General features: G+C 30.8%; 1 protein-coding gene and 1 non-coding gene across 5 annotated transcripts in view; one reads left to right on the top strand and one right to left on the bottom strand.

Moving 5' to 3' along the window:
* The window catches only part of LOC105252015 (acetylcholine receptor subunit alpha-like), a 72,399-nt gene that overhangs the window by 29,562 nt on the left and 23,244 nt on the right, over positions 1 to 19,593 (bottom strand). For 3 of the 4 annotated variants that reach the window (XM_025412578.1, XM_011259182.3, XM_011259180.3), the window contains exon 2: positions 18,786 to 18,836. The gene's annotated coding sequence lies outside the window, so the exon portion shown is untranslated. Of the gene's footprint in view, positions 1 to 6,102; positions 6,261 to 18,785; positions 18,837 to 19,593 lie in introns of those variants that run through there. The other variant, XM_025412577.1, reaches the window with a different exon arrangement.
* Trnan-guu lies at positions 5,606 to 5,679 on the top strand. Its single transcript has one exon. It is a non-coding gene; the product is annotated as a tRNA-Asn (tRNA).

The following is a 19,593-nucleotide window of genomic DNA, read 5'->3' on the forward strand; positions in this document are numbered from 1 at the left end:
TCTTAGATCTAGAGCTTTGGGCTTTTTTATTAAAAATTTATTTGCCATCGCCGAACTGTCGAATCAAATCAACGAACTGACTTAATCATATATCGCGATATTAATAACATGTATATGCATTATAAAATTCCTACCGAGATAATTCGTGCCACGAAATTGGTCGCTTCGCTTCTGGTCGTGGCCAACCGCGAGACTCGAAGCGACTCGCATTCGATCGATAGGTCGTTGCATTCCGTGTGCAGGCGTTCGTTTCGCGGCCGATGCAATTGCGCATACACAAGCGTCCTAATCGGTAGTTCGTGCAGCTCGATTCTCGACCACGAATGATTGCACGAAATCAAGGCACGGGACTAATTTGGACGAGCGACTTCAGTACGCGCGATAATCCGACAACTCAAAGCAGAACCCGACAATCTCTTTAATAATAATTAAATGCCGCTCACTCTCGTGATCGATCGGATTATTTTCAACGATTGTCGGAGAAATACGTAATACATGCCAGCCTGCTTTCGTTGAAATATCGGTATTGCGTGAAAAAAAGTACTAAGGGCTAAGGGGAAAAAACCATTCCATTAAAGAAGCTTCTAAAATGAGATTCGAGGAATGTATTTCTCTCTTTATATTATATATTTTCTATATAATACAAATATTATTTTATTATAATATAAGAGAATAATTATATATATAATAAATAAAATAATAAATTATTATAATTAAAATAATTAAATTTTTGATTATATATATTGTTTGATTATATTATATTATTTAAAAAAATACATAAAAGAAAAATCTCTTAAATCTCCTGCACTCTTACATTAAATCCAGTTTCTTCGAGGAGAATGGAATTCTTTTTTCGCTATTGTTATTTTAACGCTTGCTATACACGCGATATCGATATTGTTGTAAAACTGAGATGTATGATAGCGAATGTATTTGTTCACAATTGTGGAAATATGAAAGATGAAAAACTTTTAATATAAAAACTTTACTTTAACTTTATTTTAAATTATATTATACATGTTATGTATTTTAAATAAGATTTAATATAAGTTTAATATTTTAATAAGAAAAGAAATGTGTGCTTTTTTTCTTTTACAAATTTTTTTCTTTGTATATTGATTGTAATTTATTTGCTTTAATATTAAAGTAGATAGTTTTCAAATGAATAGAGAAAAAAGAATTGATCCAAAATACAAGATATTATAATTAATTATATAATATGCTTTTTAAAAAATAAATTTATATAATTATAGATAATTATTTATATTTATTTTCCAGAAAAGTTCATCATAATTTATTTATTTTATTTACTTTCATAATTAATAATTAAGATATATTATATCTTAATATATGAGATTACAAATATAAGATTTATGACAATGAATATAAGGAAGGATTAAATAAACATTTATTACTTGTTATAATAAGTCATGTACGAAACATAAGGCCATCAATTCCGCGGAGATCACTTCATTCCTCTACTTTCAACCCGCATCGCATACCACGACGTCCAACTGTTCAATTGAAAATCCCAATATGTCGACCCTCATCGACACCGACGTATTCTAAGGCTTCCCTTTGTCATTCCGTTGTGTTCTAGAATTCGAAGGACCCCCGCGCATGCACACGCATATCTCTGTGACCCAATAAGATGGGTTAATGGAGAGATTTAATGATTAACCGAATTTCAAATTAAAGACAAAAATTAAGAATTTTCTGTCGCATTTATCACTTCTGTAATATTTCGATTACAATCTGATGTTAAGTTAATTTATCGATTTTACTGAAAAATTCCGATGTGCTAAAATAATTCCTTATCGCATCTTTCTCATCTTGCGAATAATTTGCACATGAAATATCTCTTGTGTAAAAATTTATAATATATATTAGATAAATATTAGAAAATTTAAAGAAGAGCTGTCTGTGCTCCAAGTCCACCTCAATACTTAAATGTTAACTCCGCTATTTGTAAAGTCCACAATGAAGGGAGAATGAAAGCTCTAATTGTATAGTAACATCCCTTGTGCATCCTGTGAATATTGCGCGATCCGCTTAGGAATATCCGACGGAAATTTATTTTAGCGCGTCGGCATTAACTGGCGCATCCTACATGCAACAGGTGATTACATGCGTTCGGCAAATATCGTCCAATTAAACGTCACCGTATACCAACGGCTTTCGACACGACGACACAATTTTGATTACGCAGTATGATTTCAAATGCTTCCGGTAAGCAAGGTAACATATATTAAGCGAAATAATGGGAATAACTTGAGTACTTGATGTGAAAATAATCTTGTGAATTATTAAAATAATTTTTTCCTCTTTAATTATTTATAATTTTATCATAAAAAAATAATAATATAAATATTAGTAATATAAATAGTAATATAGTAATATAAATAAAGTATAATGATTGCATTAATTAATTAAAATTAAATTATTAGTGAAAATAATAATATTATTATTATTTAAAATAATAATTCATAAACTGTTATAATTAATATTATTTAAATTATTTATTTTATTTTTATTTATTTATTTTAACTGTTAAATATTATTTAAAATAATTCTATAATTCATAAACTGTGTTAATGTTTTTTTAAAGTATTATTCGTACATATGCAAGAAGGTATTAGCTTATTTAATTCGACGATTTAACGAATTAACTTGAATTTTACAAGGAAAAGGGATTACGATTGTTTGAATTTTATAATGATTTCCAATTTGGATTATGTGCATCAACAGTAATTTAATCCAATTTTCATATACTCGTGCTCTCTTGAAAATGTATTTGATGCGCATATAGAAAAAGACTATTGCTCGGTAAATTTGATCAGCCACCTTACATTTAACTTTTAGATTTTAATTCAGAGTTCAACCTAGATTCAAATACGATTCAAATGGCATTTATAAGTCGTGCAGCGAGAGATTCAATCGAAAAATGCTGTATTAACAAAACGAAATCTCGCTCGAATATCAATAAAACTTTCATGATGCTCGCTAATTCACAACCATATAACTTGAATGTTATGATGACAGCAGCAAGTTTATGATGTTAGTTCCATTACAATTACAAATAGTTGAAATCGTAAAATGCAAAATGACACAAGGCGTGTCATTTTGATATTGTAATATTATATTAAAATTATCAATATCCAAAAACAACATTGATCTATATGTAAAACAAATATTGGATAGTATATTAAAAAGATCAAATTTATAATAAACAAATCATAATTTTATCGTTATAAAATTAATTAATAAATTTTTTAATTAATTAATACTATAAATTTTTTCATTAAGCTTATTTTCGATATTTTTTTTTCATAAAATGAGCTAGTTCTCTCGTTGTAAGACGCAAATGGCTTTGTGTCTAATTCTCTTCGAAGGTAACTATAAGTAGATAAACGCTGCCACTAGGCGACCTTGTACAAAATGTAGGAGTATGAGTGAGAATCACGCGTACCTAAGCTGTTAAGGTAAGCATGAAGGCAAGTATTTCTTAATTAGTGACAGCGTCTCTCGAACGAGACTATCTCGAAGTGTCTTGAGGTGAGTTGAGCCGCTCCCTCGAAGCCGTGCCCCTCACGGCTCGCTCGTAGATCACGATTTGCCCTAAGTGCCTTAACTTCCATGTCGACGTCAGCGTCGATAAATGATCGTAAACGGCTCGTGATATAAGCTAGTGCCAACAGCGTAAATTGACGGGAAGCTCAAGAGCCCATTGCATGTTGAACTTATACTTAAATAATGTGCGGTCATGTTAATGATAGACTTAATATTAAGTGTGTAAATAGTGTATTCAAAAGTATCTAAATTTTTTTCATTATAATTATGCACTTAAATATCTCTCTCTCTCTTTGCATTTATATATATAAATATAATTTGTATAAAAATTACAAGTTTTAATGAAATCTTTTAGCTAGAAATCTATTACTTAATTTATGATAATTATTCTGTGATAAATTCTGTAAGAATTTTTCATATTCTCTCTTGTGTATATATTCACATTTCTGGAGAGATATAGCTATTTTCTTGATTTTTATCAATAAACTTAAAACTTTAAATCAATAATGTAAAAAAAATTAACAAAAGATATAACAATCACATAAAAATAATGTGTGTAACTGGAGCGATTAGATCAGTGATGCAACTAGAATGTAAAATTCTTCTCTAAAAATATGTCTTTATTTTTTTAAAGTCAAAGATTCCCATATCAGTCTCATATTTTTGCATTCTTAAATACTTTCATTATTTGGATCACGCAAGAATACACGGACAAAAATATTTTCATGAATATTATTTCATCCGGTTCTCTCGCTCCCGAGCACAGCTTCGCGAATGTTTGCATTCGTTGCATTTTAATGTCACCGTGAATCTCGACGTAAACGACGAGATTGAGGCCGCCGTTATCGACCGCAATTTTTACTGGATGTAAATACTGTATATTTAGATCTATGAGAGTTTCGCAGCATGGAAAAATATCGGTCGATTACGTATGCATTGTACAAAGTATCTTATCTTGACAAGCTTAGAGTAACAATCTTTCCTTATCGATAAAATTTTATATATGAAATACAATTCTATTTTTTTATTAAATAAAAGAACAATACAATTCTTTCAATGTATTTAAAATAATTTGCGGTAATATACAAATTATTTAATAACAGATATTATTTAATAAATGACGTAATGACATTCTAGTAGAAAAAATTCTTTCTTTTAAAAAAATAGAAGGACATAATTATTTCTCCAAATATTTTACAGTGCACAAAAATGAATTTTACGCAATTTATCGCATTTCCATTGTCACAAATAAACGTAGGGATTTGTTTCGAGTGTCTAAAATATTGAAATTGAATTCATTGAAAGTACATTGATTTTAACGTTCAATACAAACTTTGATATAATATGATGATAGGAATAAATATTATATATGATTTTCCAATTTCGCGCTTTTCAACATCACCACAGGTCAACCTGTTTGTCGGATTTATTTTCGCAGGATACGTTTGGACGATTACATGCCAATTTTGCATACTTCTATTGTCGCAGACAAAGGGGAAAAAAAAGAGAATGTGATTCAACGATGAGAAAAAACAGAAGAGATGAATTTGCTTTTTTGTCTCTCATCGCGGACCGACATACGATCAATGGCGAATAGTTCCTAAGATATATAGTTTGTTCTTATACAAATAATCAAATTACGATATATTCACGATGTTCTATCTAATCTATAAAACAAGCGGTATTTATTTTCCTCCTTATTATTTTCCTTTTTTACTTTAGAAACAATCATAGCCATAATTCGTAATTCACTTAATATAAGAATTAGTAAACGGATAAAAATGCATAATTATTTTTATTTTTTTCAGGAATTCAAGAGACTAACAAAATTTCTAATTCAGTATTTATAGCTAAGAAAAAAAATTACTTCATATTTCTAATTTATGTTTGTTGCGAGAATTTTATTTTATTTTTATTTTATTTTAATATTATTATGATAAATATTTTCATTATATTTCATAATATTTCTCTATTTAATTGATATTTCCGAGCGCACTGCATATTTTAGAGATACGTAAGAGACGAAAAGCCGTCAGCCTCCGTGGCGCAATCGGCTAGCGCGTTCGGCTGTTAACCGAAAGGTTGGTGGTTCGAGCCCACCCGGGGGCGTATTCTTTTGTACCACACAGGTATGAATCAATAGCAATGCTGTTCTTTAAGAAAAACCGAACACAATTGAATTGCAAATGCCTACGAGACAATATTTATATCCGCGAGTAAAGATAACAGCTGATTCTTTTGGTTAACAGGCGAACGATTTGATGCTGACCGATTGTGGCACGGAGGATCGGAAGAAAAAAAATATTTGTATTTTTTGATATTTATATCAAAAATTTAAAATTTTTTAAATATTTATTTTATAATTTTAATATTTTTATAATTTTATTATTAATTTATAATTTTAATATTTTTATTAAATATAATATTTTTATTTTATTTTTAGCAAGCCTAAAAAGTTGAGAAAAAGACGAAATGTTACACTATTACTGTTTTTAAAACATTTACGGTTGAAAAAGATCGATATGTACGTACGTTAGAGATATCATCTTTTCGTCGTTAGTTCTTTGTCAAAATATTTCACTAAAAATGCAATGATTCAGCGTAGTCAGCATATCGGAGGAGCTCATGAAATATTTACGCAAACGGATCGAACGTTGCAAAACCTATCTAGTCGTGTCTTAATCGCGAGCACGTGCGTACAAAATACATATCACACACACACACACACACATACATACTCTTCACAAACACGTTTATAAAGTATACGATAGATTGTGCTATGGCAGTATTTGAGCCATTCATCGCTAGATGTCGTCAAAAGTTAAGTTAAACTCGTAAGAAGAAATCACTCAACGATACTACATAAGGGAACTAAAGAGACGGTAAGATCGGTCATCAGTAAGGATATTACTGATCCACACAGCATGTGATGAGTACCTGGAGATGATCAATGATTAAACTCCACCCTGTTACCGTAGGATATCGCAACTACGGTTTCAGGAATTCTGATGCTGCCCTGATGACTCAACTTTTTTAAGTAAAAAATAAAGTGAGTAAAAACGTTAAAAAGATTACTGATGCAGGAATATTTTTGTGAAAATGTGTTAATATAATTGCGTTCTCACGAAAAGATTCCCGTCTTAGTGGTTTTTCTTTTATTTAATCTTTTTATTATTTTAATTCAATTTTCTCATACACTCTTATAAAATATACTCTTGCAAAAAATTGATGGTCATGATTTTACAATAAGGGCAATCTAATTTTTCAATATATCTTACAGTAATACAATGTCTTTATTTACTTGTTACATTTAAGATGACATATTCAAGTAATTTGTAAAAATCTAAATATTTATTAAAAAAAACTTTGACTCAGAAAAATTAAATGTAGCAAACAAATAAGAAAATATGTAATGCATTAAATACAAAATATTGGCAATTCTTTTTTAAATTATTAACTGGCTCTAGTAACGTGTTTTAATGTAAATATATTGGGATAAATAATCTCTCTCTAAATTAAATAACGAGTATATTTGTACATATATCAAAAATTGCATATCATTAAACGTATAATTTTAATAACATATAAATTTTAATAATCCACTGAACATTTAATTCGCAAATAAAGTTTCACAAATAAAATCGCAGAAATTTGTATATTAAAAGTTTTCGTATAAACATGTAGAATTATGATTAACATGCTAATTTTCATTCATTTCAAATATGTTTAGCAAATTTGTCAAATGATGAATATTATGCTCATCGATTATACTTTGTCAACTTTGGTATCATTTTGTAAGATAATTAATTCTTCTCGTAATATCGAGAAAACTGTTCTATAAAATCACATTATCATGAAACCAACGCAATGCGTGTACGTATAATAGTCAGTTAACTAAACTCAGAAGCCGGCATCGCGTGTCTCACGTGTTCGCAACACGCGACATGTTCGACGGTTATCACGGAATGGAAAACGGGATAGAAACTAGAGACAATGAGGCGATGAAGTTTCCATGTTCCTCGTGGACAAACGAAAATTAGAGAGCTCAAAGAAGCTTCCTTAGTATCCGCGAAAAGGGATTTCCATCATCGAACCGTTGCACGTGATAACATGATATATTATGTGCAATCAAATTTTATATTCGCCGAAGATTATCTATCCAACATTGGGATTTTGAGAGATCGCAATTTTATGCGACATTCTAAGCGCAACATCTATATTTTAATATCATCGGATTACTATTTTTTATACAATCTTATAGAGAGTTATATCCGATTGAGAGTTTAAATTATTAAAAATAAAAGCTTGAAATATAAAAAATGAGACATGATAAATGTCATAACGATAAATTGAAGATAAATAATAATTTATATTTATAATGTATTTTTTTATCTATTAATTTTCACCTCTTTTCTCTATTATTTCAGAAGCGAGCAAGCGAAGTCATTTTCTTTCTATATGAATATATCTCTTGGATGAGAAATCCCTTTTACCGTGTCCCTGTCGAATTGCAGCAAAAACGAAAAGTCTAGCATTTTACAATCGAACCGACTGCCTATCAATGTGAACTCCCGATCGTTCGACAAACTTCATTTTGGGATTCCGCGCGTTTGATCTGGCGCGAGTCAAAAGACTGGAATGGCAAAGAGAATAACGAGCCGGTGAAGAGAGATAAAGGAAACGAACGAGGAAATTAATTACTTGTGAAATCGAGTCCAGATCAAGCGAACCAATACGAACGATTACAAATAAATATCAGCGAATATCGATGAGAAGAAGCATTATGTAATTAATAATTTTACAAGCAGTATTTTTAATAAAAACACAAAATCAATATTTAAGTCTTAATTAATTAAAAATTTAACTAATCACGAACGATCGTGAAACGCGCATACAAGCTTCAGAGTGGAATGGAGATTAGTGTGACAAAAAAAAATAGGATAAAAAAAATAAGAGTTAAGTCTGAAAACTTTTATTGCATACCTAGTCGAAAAAATGGCAAAGTAGGACGACGGAAGTATTAAAAAAAAGTGAAAATACATAGGAGTTGTAATTCTATACCCGTTTCTCTCATCCTCTCGAGAGACTATAATTCTCCGCTTTCGCGAAAATCTCACCTCGGAGCGTCGCTCGAGCGAAAGTTTAGTTAACTCCCAACGATCTTTCCTTTTGTTCACAATATTTCTTCTAATATTTTCCCGTTGCGAACACCGTTTGCGTTTCATCTGTCTCGTGCATCCGGCTTCGAGTCGGTTTATTGCGTTTATCGGATGTTTCGGGAAAAAAGATACACAAGAGAGAGAGAGAGAGAGAGAGAGAGAGAGAAAGAGAGTCTCTCGGAAGTGTTCGATTTCAAAGTTAAACCGTTTGGTTTACGTATTATCGCACAAAGACTGCCAATTTTCTCTTTCTCTCTACCGAATAGTCGGGCTTTCAGCCACTTTTCCACCCTTTTACCGAGCCGAATCTCTTCCTCTCCCTCCCTCCCCTCCCCCCTTCTCTCTCTCTTGGGTGCCATACTTAAATCGTTGGCACAGCCTCTTTAGCCGCGGCTGAAGCTTACTGATAGGCTTCTCGAATCTCGATTACTCCGATCTCCTTTGTCACGATAATGACTTTCTACCTTCGTCCTCTTTCTGGCGTTCACATACATGGCATCTCCATCGACACCGTCCTTTCTCCCTCTAGGAATTTTTTAACATCTACTTCTTGAGTAACCCAATTCCTTCGTCATAGGATCTCCGCTTCGCGATTTAACGCGCTCTCGTTTTATCGATGACGCGTTTTTCCTCGTTTATCGTTGTTACGTTATGTCAAACGATTCGATTAAAGATTGAGTAAACGATCGAACGTTTGATAAATTCTCTGCGAAGATGTACAATATTTTCAACATGTTCTCGAATTCTTAGAAAACAAATTTTCTCAAAAGTTTGTGGTATATTTTAATTTTATTTTTATATTTTATTTTGATTAATTTCTGTATATTCCTCATTTTATATTTATATTTTATTTTAATTAATTTTTATATCTTATATTTATATTTTAATTAATTTTTAAATCTTATATTTATATTTTATTTTAATTAATTTTTATGTTTTATATTTATATTTTATTTTGATTTGATTAAAAACGAAAAAAAAAACTATTTCCAATTACAGTTTAATAAACTGTATTCTCTACATTACAATGATATTCAAAAATATGAAATTCAATAAATGAGTTCGCTTAAATCCGTGGTTACATGCATATGTATTCATACATACGAAACTAAAGTTCTGAATTTAAAAAATAGAGCTTTTATTTAATGTGAAGATAAAAAAGACAAGACAATGATACATATTTCCAAATATCCTCGATGGCTGCAGGGCCTTTCGATGTGGGGAACTTTTCCAGGTTCACCGGTAATATTATTATTGTTTTCATCGACACGAGTTTTCGTTATAGTTCTTTTTTTTGAAGAGTTACAGAACCATATGATATGATTGGAAAGAGGAAAAGGGGGAAGACTGTTACATTACGGGAGCAAGCGTTACGTGAGATTCTAAAAGGCTGGGGCGATATTCTCGAAAGAGAGATGCTACGAACGAAAGCTACGACACGCTGACAAATTGAGTTTTAGACCCCGCCAGCCGTGTCCTTCCATTCCGATGGATTTTTCCCACGGGTCAATGGAACGGCTTCTCCTATGGGATATCACGTACACCCTCTTGCCTTTTCGCAAGGAGACGACGATGGTCACTTTTCCCAGCATCGCTCAGTAAGTCATAGTGTTAAATGGAATATGATGAAAGGTAAAGACAAGCTTCCATTTCTGACTTGTGTGACGTAATATCGTAAAAGTGAAATATACGAACCCGACCCATTCAATAATCATTCACGACTTGTAACGTATGATGGTATATTTACAATATAATGATGACGATATTTAAAAAAAAAATTTTAAAGCTAAAATTTTGTATTCTTTGAATCCACCATTTTCTACAAAACATGTATAGAGAGAAACATAAGTTTTAATTGAAAATATAAGTTTTTAAGACTGAAGCTAAAAAAATTGAAATTGTATAATATAATTAATATATTATATTTTCCATTAAAGTCTCATATTAATTTTCCTAATAAAAATATACTATTAATACTTGCTTACTTTTTATAAACTGATATTGTTAAGAATTAATGCATTTATATTTTCCACAATTTTCCTCCTTTGATAAAATTCTTCGATTAACGCTCTACAAAAAGAAATCTAATAATTAAATCAATTCTACTGTTGGCATTATTTCGTTATGGCAAAAGTATGTTCATTTTTCCTTGAAGTAAGTCGGTCTCGAGGGGACTAATAAAATCTCCAATGCGGGCACCGTAAAGTCGGATCTATGGTCGCGGTCTGAAAGAGTCACGCCCCGTTAGCGATTACGACCGGATTCATTTTATCTTGTTCTATACAGCCGACTAGATGGCCGTCATCAAGACGTACAAGTTTACCCCCTGTAGCGTGATAACAAGATCAACTTTTGGCCGCTATGCCAGAATATAGTTGAAGTGATATGTACATGGATCATTAGAGGGTCGAGGCCGCTCGTTATCGTCGTCGGTTATCGGTTCGCTCTGATAATCCAGCTGTGCAACCTGTATGCTGGGATCATCATCAAGCATACGGAAATTTCGCGAAGACGAATTATCGAGAAGGCGCCTAATGGTATCATCATATATAAAAGCAGAATTCGATCTTTGTCTCAAGTATTCCCTTACACGTGAACTCGTGAACAAAACTCATCTACACATCCCGACTGTTATTAAATGTATGTATGTTTCGTGTATGTAAATTTCTATCGAGATCTCTTGTGTTACTCGATGAAGTAGATATTAATTCTAAACTTACACCCTACAAGAAATCATCATCATACGTTTTATCGCGTATGTTGGTTGAAAATTTACAATTTAATGGTTTACAGTTTAAAAAAAATTCTTCTAAACTTTTAAATTATTAATTAACACAATTTTCCTATTTTTTTTTATTTATACGCGATAAAGGTACTTGGATAATTTATAAGGTAATAAATATTTCATTTGTAAAAAAACAAATTAGAGAAACGTAATAAAAGCAGATAATTTGCGATATTTTTCTAATTATTTTTTTTAAACTATAAAGAAAGTTTCTTTCATTTATCAATCGTGAAAGTTTTACTAAATGTCGAAACTTTAGTGGTGCTTCTCTCTGGTTCGCTCAAAAACTCTCCGAAACCCCATTATGATGAATAAATGTTCCCGATATAGAGATTAATTACTCTCAAGACGTGCAAAAGTTCCTTGAAGTTTTTATATCGCGATCAGATCAAAAAATCATCAAAATTTTCTAAAATTATTTGTGAAATGTAATTAATTTACTAGTTTAATTTTAAGTGGTCTTATTTTTTTGCATCTCTAACTTCACAATTTCGATTAAATTATAATATATTAACAAATATAATATATATTAAATATAAGATATTAAGATATTGAAATTAATTAAGGAATGCGTATTAAAAGACTGCACCAGCTGGCAAGTTTTTGACAAGCTCCCTAATGAAAAATTCCAAATCAATTGAAGAATCTCTCATTGGAATTAATAAGGCAAAGTATTTTGGATACCTCACTCCTGTACAGCGGCATATCGTTATTCGTGGAAAGCCAATTGCGATTTACATGCATAATTCATTGAACAGTTGTGCTCTTTTAGCGGAAACAGCTCTCAAAACTCGAGGAAAGTGAAAAGTGCCTCCCTCTATCCTCTCCTTTCCGTTAAAAGAGTTTTTCTCCATCAGTAGAAGAACGGGAAACAAGCCCGCCGCCGAGTAGACAAAGTGTACGATGTTGCCAGCCGTCGTCGCATTTTCGCGCAACTTTCGCAGCGCTATTTCGTTCGACTAAACTTCGACGGGATTTTCATAAAGCCCAGCGTAGGACCGAGAATTCGCCGGTGATTCGCGAATGGTAAGGAGAACGCAAAGGATGGTACGGAGCAGCGAAATGGAAGGGAAACTTTGCTATCCACATCGTGAAAACTCACGGCATGAGTTATCTCTTTCTTCTCTCGGTCTCGGTCGCGATTCTCTCCAAAAATTGCAAAAATTTTCGAAACTATGATCAATTCTACAAAGTTTGTGTATCGTTATACATATATAGTAGTTAGCAAGAAGAAAGATTGAAGTATCTAATATTTCTCTTAAAATTGAGGTATGCGGTCGATTTAAACACGCAAATTTATATGAATATTTAAGTAGAAATTTAAATCACTCCCAGAAACGAGCAACATACATCTTCATTTCATCCTCAATATCTTTTACATAGTATAAGAGATGTAATTTAATATTGCGACAGTATATTGCTTTTTATTTCTACGGGAAACATTGAATCAAAATGTAAATAGAGTTTTGCAGATATTGAAAATTACTGGATTATTCATCGAGTTTACTTTCCTGAATAAGAATTAATTTTCTAGAAGCAACATACGTGAAAATGACAAGGAAAATACGAGTTCTTCAGTTCCGGTCTTTAATAATTTCCTCGAATATTTTTCTCCAGTTATTTAGTTCTCGACATTCAGCGCAATAAATAGAATAAATAATGCGGATGGAAAAGAGATCGATAGTAAAGGAAGAATTTTGGATAATAGTGTGAATAGCACCTGCGATCCGCGGGATCTAGACACCATCCATCTACGTCGTCGGGGACAACTCGTTCAGCATATCAATCGTCCTTTCCGTCGTGACGAATGGCACAACGAGCCGAAAAATATGGCCTCTTTATCATTCACTCTCTTTTCCTTTCTTTTCCTTTTCTTCCTACTTTTCTTTCTTTTCCTTCACAGATAGATAAAAAGACAAACGATCTCGTCACTGAACGCTGGCGATCAAAACGAGTCATTTCGAAGTACCGTATAAGCGCAAAAAGGCATTAGGGCTATTAAAGGAAATAAAAATCGTGCAATCAAAATATCTTTTATCTTTTAAAATATTTTTTAAAATTTAATGAGAAAAGAGAGAAAGAAAGAGAGAGGAAAACTTTTAAAATATCCAACTGAACAATTTGATTTTGAAAAAAATTAAAGTTTAAGTAGAGATCCGTGTCAAAAAAATCTTTCTTTTTAAAGATTAATTACAAAAATATCAAAGTCAATTCGAAATTTGTGTACAAGGTTAGAAGAAAGAAATCTGATAAAATGATTATATCTAAAAATAATCTTCAAATTTATCGAAGAATATATAAATAAAAAAATAAGGAGAAACAGAGAGAAGGGAAAGAAAATTAGAATACCTTTTGCATAATATATACATCTTGTACATACATTTATACACAGATTTCAACATCAATTAGCATTATATATATACGTCTGGGCATTGTTTTCATTGCAATCTCTTCAATTATTTCAAACGCTTAATATTGTCGTACGTAGAGATAATCGATTTGCTTGAAAAGCACACCATATTCGAGTTATCGTTCTCTGATGATTCTGTTTCAGTTTCCAATTTTCTTTCTGTCGAAACTGGAACACGCTCTTCTTTCGATCGTTCATGAAGTTTCAATAAAATTCATCCAGGAACGAATGGCTAAACGAACGAATGGCTCTCTCTCTCTCTTCCTCTCTTTCTCTCTCTTTTCGCGCTCTCTTTCTCTCTCTTTCCACGCTCTCTTCCTCTCTTCCTCATCACCCGAAACAAATTACCTCTGTGTAGGCGTTCGAACTACCAAAAGCTATTACGCGGCGGTGGAAATTTCCGACGAAATGTAGACCTAAACGGCTCGATTCCGCAGATAGGAGGGAGACAGTCAGCCAACCATCCACTGGATCGTCAGAACTCGCACGCTTAACGAAGCGGTACGGATCTCGTCTTCACGATGATGAGAATATTGGATCAAAGCAGTACGAAGTTTCGAGACATCGGGACAATCGATAAAATATATAATTACTATAAGAATAATTTTATGATGTATATTGATGTTTGTATGTTTCAGAGAGAAAATGAGAAATATCGAATTTCTCTAGTAATTCTATACGATATTGCATACATATGTTATCATAAATCGCAATGTGTTGAAAATTTAATTATCAATTATCTTTTCATTATCAATAATCAAAATTAAATAAATAAATTACTAAATGTCAAATATAAATATAATATAAATTTTTATAGTACCGACAAATAAATAATTTTTAATAATAATGATACATGTATTATAAAATATTACGTTAGTAATAAAAATATATTAATCATACATGAAACATTATATTAAATGATATTGATTTAAATCAATATTATTAATAAAAATATTTTTTAAATAAATATATTTACTTTAAAAAGATATTTTTTATATTTTTAATTTCTGATATTTATATATTCCATGAATATTATGTTTATGTATGTCTTATGTTAATAGTCTTATATTAATAATCTTTTGATCCGATTTTATAAAATCTTTTAAAGAATATCTCAAAAAATAAATAAAAAATAAATGTAAATTTTAAGTATTATTGAATTATTTGAATTTTTTTTATTTAGCATATATATATTTTATTGAACCATTTGAACTTTAACATTTCAAGTTATCAGAAATGCTTAGATTGTTGAAGTAAAAACAAAAAGATTATCGAAAACTAGTTCATTAATTTCTCGTTTGAATCATCTATTATGGATGCAAGAGAAGCAGGCCAGACCTTTTACTTTTCTGTAAACATACCTGAACGAGAAAAGTCTACTTATTGTTAAGCAAACTAAAAGAAGATTAAAAACTTGATAGATCCCGGAGCTAGTACTTGTTTCTTTTAGCATTATGAAAGAAATATGTGAATGTGTGTATTGCTGAATAAAATATTAAAAAAAAAAAGTTTTTTAATATTTTCTTATTAACTGTATTATACTTTGTTAGATGAATTGTGGTTTATTTTAATTCATTTCTATCTCCTCAAAAAAAACTCGAGAGCCATAATACTTCTATGCTTTGATTCTGATCCCGATGTTTTCCTTAAAAATCGGAAGCACGTATAACGGCAAGTGTTAGATCAGGCGGCATGAAAAGCTCTCACGTTTGTAAGAATTCTCGAAGGGGTGTTATACCAGAAGCCCTCTACAAGCACTGTTCTTTCTGACGTTTCTCGCGTGTCCAGGGATTGCGACACGATTTCGAACGGAACTAATTTATCGCGGTTTCCCGAAATCTCTCCAGTGGTGGAGATGTCTTCTAGATCTTTGAAACCGACGTGTCGCATCAGGAGTATAAACGACGTATAAACTAACGCTCAGGTACACCCTCACATTACAACATATTCGTCATTTTGTGGCATCCTTCAACATTTATATTTGATGACGTCAATCTCGATTACGCCGACAAATAGTCTGTAATACTTTTTTCTTCGTTTTGCCTTTTTTTTTGGTTTTCGTTTTTCTCCTTTACACAATATCTATAGGGTGACGTTAGTTGCACCACTGCGCTATAGAAGGATAGGTAGAGGCGCAGCTGGACGATATTAAATATTAATAATCATCTGCCGCGGAGATATGAATCTTTAACGCGATTATCCTGTTTTACGTTTTACCTCCGAGATTCGCCTACGCTTAAATTAAAAACAAACTGTGCTTTGTTTTCCCAGGATTTATGCGAGATTTATAATACTAAAATATTGCAAAGCGCGCGTCCTATTTATTGTAGTTTCTTCTACCATGTAATATAATCTGAGCAAAAAAAAATATACATTATAATCATAAATATATATATATATATATATATATATATATATATATATAATCATATACACATATATAATATATTAAATATACAGAATGAGTCAGAGAAGAAACTAGTTTCTAAGATATATTCATAAATAACGATTTTATACAAAAATATTTCAGACAATTAAATAATTTTGAAAGAGTCATATTTTGATTATCTTTTTAGATGAAGGTGCAAAAAGTCATCTTCATTTTTTAAATACTAACGAAGACCATAACTGCAGTTTCTCTGACATTTGTGACGCGCGATCGGATACAGATCGGATGCTATGATCTTTATAGAGATACGAAAACATAGGTATACGCACATGTATAGAGAGAATGGTCTTCTGCGGCCTATTTTATTTTCACTCTCGTGCCGTAGATCGTAGCTCTTTCATTGTCCCCTTTTCATCGGGCCGTCCGTAGATTCAGGTCAGCCCCGGTCATTGCTTTTGCAACAGTATACATTTCATCCCCCGCGGCCTCTTTAACTCTTCCACTATTCGACTACTTTTTCGTGAGAACTCTAGCCGGTTAAATTTATTTCCAATATATATATATATATATATATATATATATATATATATATATATATGTATGTGTGGAATTCTAGCAATAAAGTATGTAAAAATATTTTATACGTATATCGTTCGTTACCGAGTAAAAGTTACAGAATAAAACTGAATAAAAAATCAATAGTTATTAATAATACTGTATGAATGGGGATTTAGAAATCTCAATTTTTGCGAGTTAAATATTGATAGGTATATAAATTGTATTCGTCTTGAAAATATTTGAGTAAATCTTTGAAATAGATTTATTTACATATATACACAGATATTTCTTTATTATAAAATTACGCCATAAAATTGAAAACTGAATTCAGCGTTTAATAATAATAATTTGAAAATCGAATGGTGGAAAGTTAAAATTCGTAGGCGAACGTTATATGTGATTTTGAAACACTTCAATATTGACATCTTTAGTCTTGCTGGATTTACGAGAATTACCAGGAAAGAACGAGTCATGATTGGCAGTTAGCTAAGCGGCATCCTCGTTATTCCGTAGTTATTATCAATTATTATTCCCGCCCGACGTGCACGACATTCAATTTTACGAGTCATTAGATGCAGAGTTTTCCAAGCGGCCGCGTATTCTGCTCTCGCAGTTTCCGATTTAACGCTCTTTGAAATACCGAAGGAACGCAATCGATGGATACGAGAAAAGATTGCACACAGGCGTTCATGCCGATCATTTAACTATTATAATCGCCCAAATTAAAATATAAAACATAGTTCAGGCATAACGAAAATTATCTTTTTTTATTATATATTATATAAATTCTTCGATATCATTTTAAATCGGTTTTTTTTATTAAGAAAAATATTAGATTCGTCTTTTCGTTACCTTTCATCTTCTCCCACGTTTTTGATATTTTTCTTTTTTATATTTTCTCATTTATATTCTCTATTAATATATTTTTAACTAATCTCCAAAAATATGCTAAAGTAAAATCTTAAAATTACACACGAAAAAATTTGATTCCCTGTTTATATATTTCTAGAGTCTGAGTTTTTGTAAAATTTCTCTTACTTTTAATAACTTATCAGAGTTATCAATGCCTTTTTTGTCGCATCTACTTTTAATTTGTTATAGAAATTCACAGATAAAAAATGTGCACCGATATCTTGATAATTTACATATTCTCGAAAATGACAACTTAATTTGAAAAACAGATCGATACAAAGAGCTTATCAATTGCCTGTTAAACCTACGTAAAACAACAATTCGAGAGTTTTCGAGAGAATCCTGATATTGGATCGCAATTTCACATTTCAATCAATGACGAATTAATTACGGCTCTCTGGAATTAATATACGCATATACACTCGCACACAGTAACCAGACGGCCGCGCAAAACACAACAGTTCCCGTCGCGTCGCCGGTATTGTTTATCAACTGAAAGGTAGAATTGTTACGATATATTAATTGGCGCTGTTGATGCTAGTTATTGCTGTAACTTGGCTTATTACAGCCATCGATGCATTGTTGTTACACTCGTGATTACGAATCTTTATACTGTTAATTCATCATTTTTACCGTTATCTCCGGTATTTAAGTAATTTAATGTAATCTTCATATTTAGTAACAATTAAATTCAATAATTATAAATCTGATTTCGTCGCATAAAAATAATTTCTATTTTGTTCTATGTTGTTCGTTACTGTATAACTGTTACTTTTATATTCTTATTATTATATTCGATTTAACAAGATTTAATAATGAAATATTTATTTTGCAGAAATATTTTACATTTACTTACAAATATAATTTTTTCAAAAAATTTATGCCTAAAAACCGAGTTTCTTGCTTGCGTAACACGAAACTTAAAAGCTTGCCATTTTTAATGTTATTAGTTAATTAGGTTCATGAGTCAAAATACAAAAAAATTAACTGTTGTAAACTTACCGTAGACAATTGCCTTGAGAGCGTCTGGGCGAGTCTCTATTGGACGGTTTCCTGTAAAAATACAAATTGTGATTATTATTTATTATACATTTGCTATTATTATTAAGTTAGTATAATTATAAGTTCTCTTTTTCCCTCTCTTTCTTTCTCTCTCTCTCTCTCTCTTTTTCCATTTGAATTATTTCGTTGTATTTCATATAATAAAAAAAAGTAGAAACGAAAAAATAAATAATTCTCAAAAATTCACTTTTTCCGATTATTTTCAGCGATTATTTTTTTGTTTCTCCACATATAAAATATAAACAAATTGAATAAATTTAAATAATTTACCATATCAAGTTAAATTAATTTAATTTTACACAGATACAATAACGGATATTAATTTATTTTAAATTTAATTTAGAATTAATTCAAATTTAATTGTTAGCCAGCAAAATTTATTTTGAGCTTTTCAATTTTATGTTTGCACATTTTGTATTTCAATTTTATGGTTGCATTTCAAAAAATCAAGTATCGAGATAACTATATATGTAATGAAATATTTAATCGCCAGACAATTTATAAATATTATCAGACAATTTGGAAACACATATTTAATTTTGAATTTATAAACATTATAAAATATGTCATATGTAAATTTAAGCGATAAAATACTTAATAGTATATTCATAATGTCTCAAAAACTTTGATTAGTAATTATATATATACAAATTATATCTATGTACTTCCTAAACCACAACAATTATAGTTTTAAATACAATGACAAAATTATAGTTTATATATTCACATTTTCCGAATAATAAACGCA

The sequence above is a fragment of the Camponotus floridanus genome, unplaced genomic scaffold, assembly GCF_003227725.1.
Source record: "Camponotus floridanus strain SB8 unplaced genomic scaffold, Cflo_v7.5 scaffold53, whole genome shotgun sequence".
Taxonomy (NCBI): Eukaryota; Metazoa; Arthropoda; class Insecta; order Hymenoptera; family Formicidae; genus Camponotus; species Camponotus floridanus.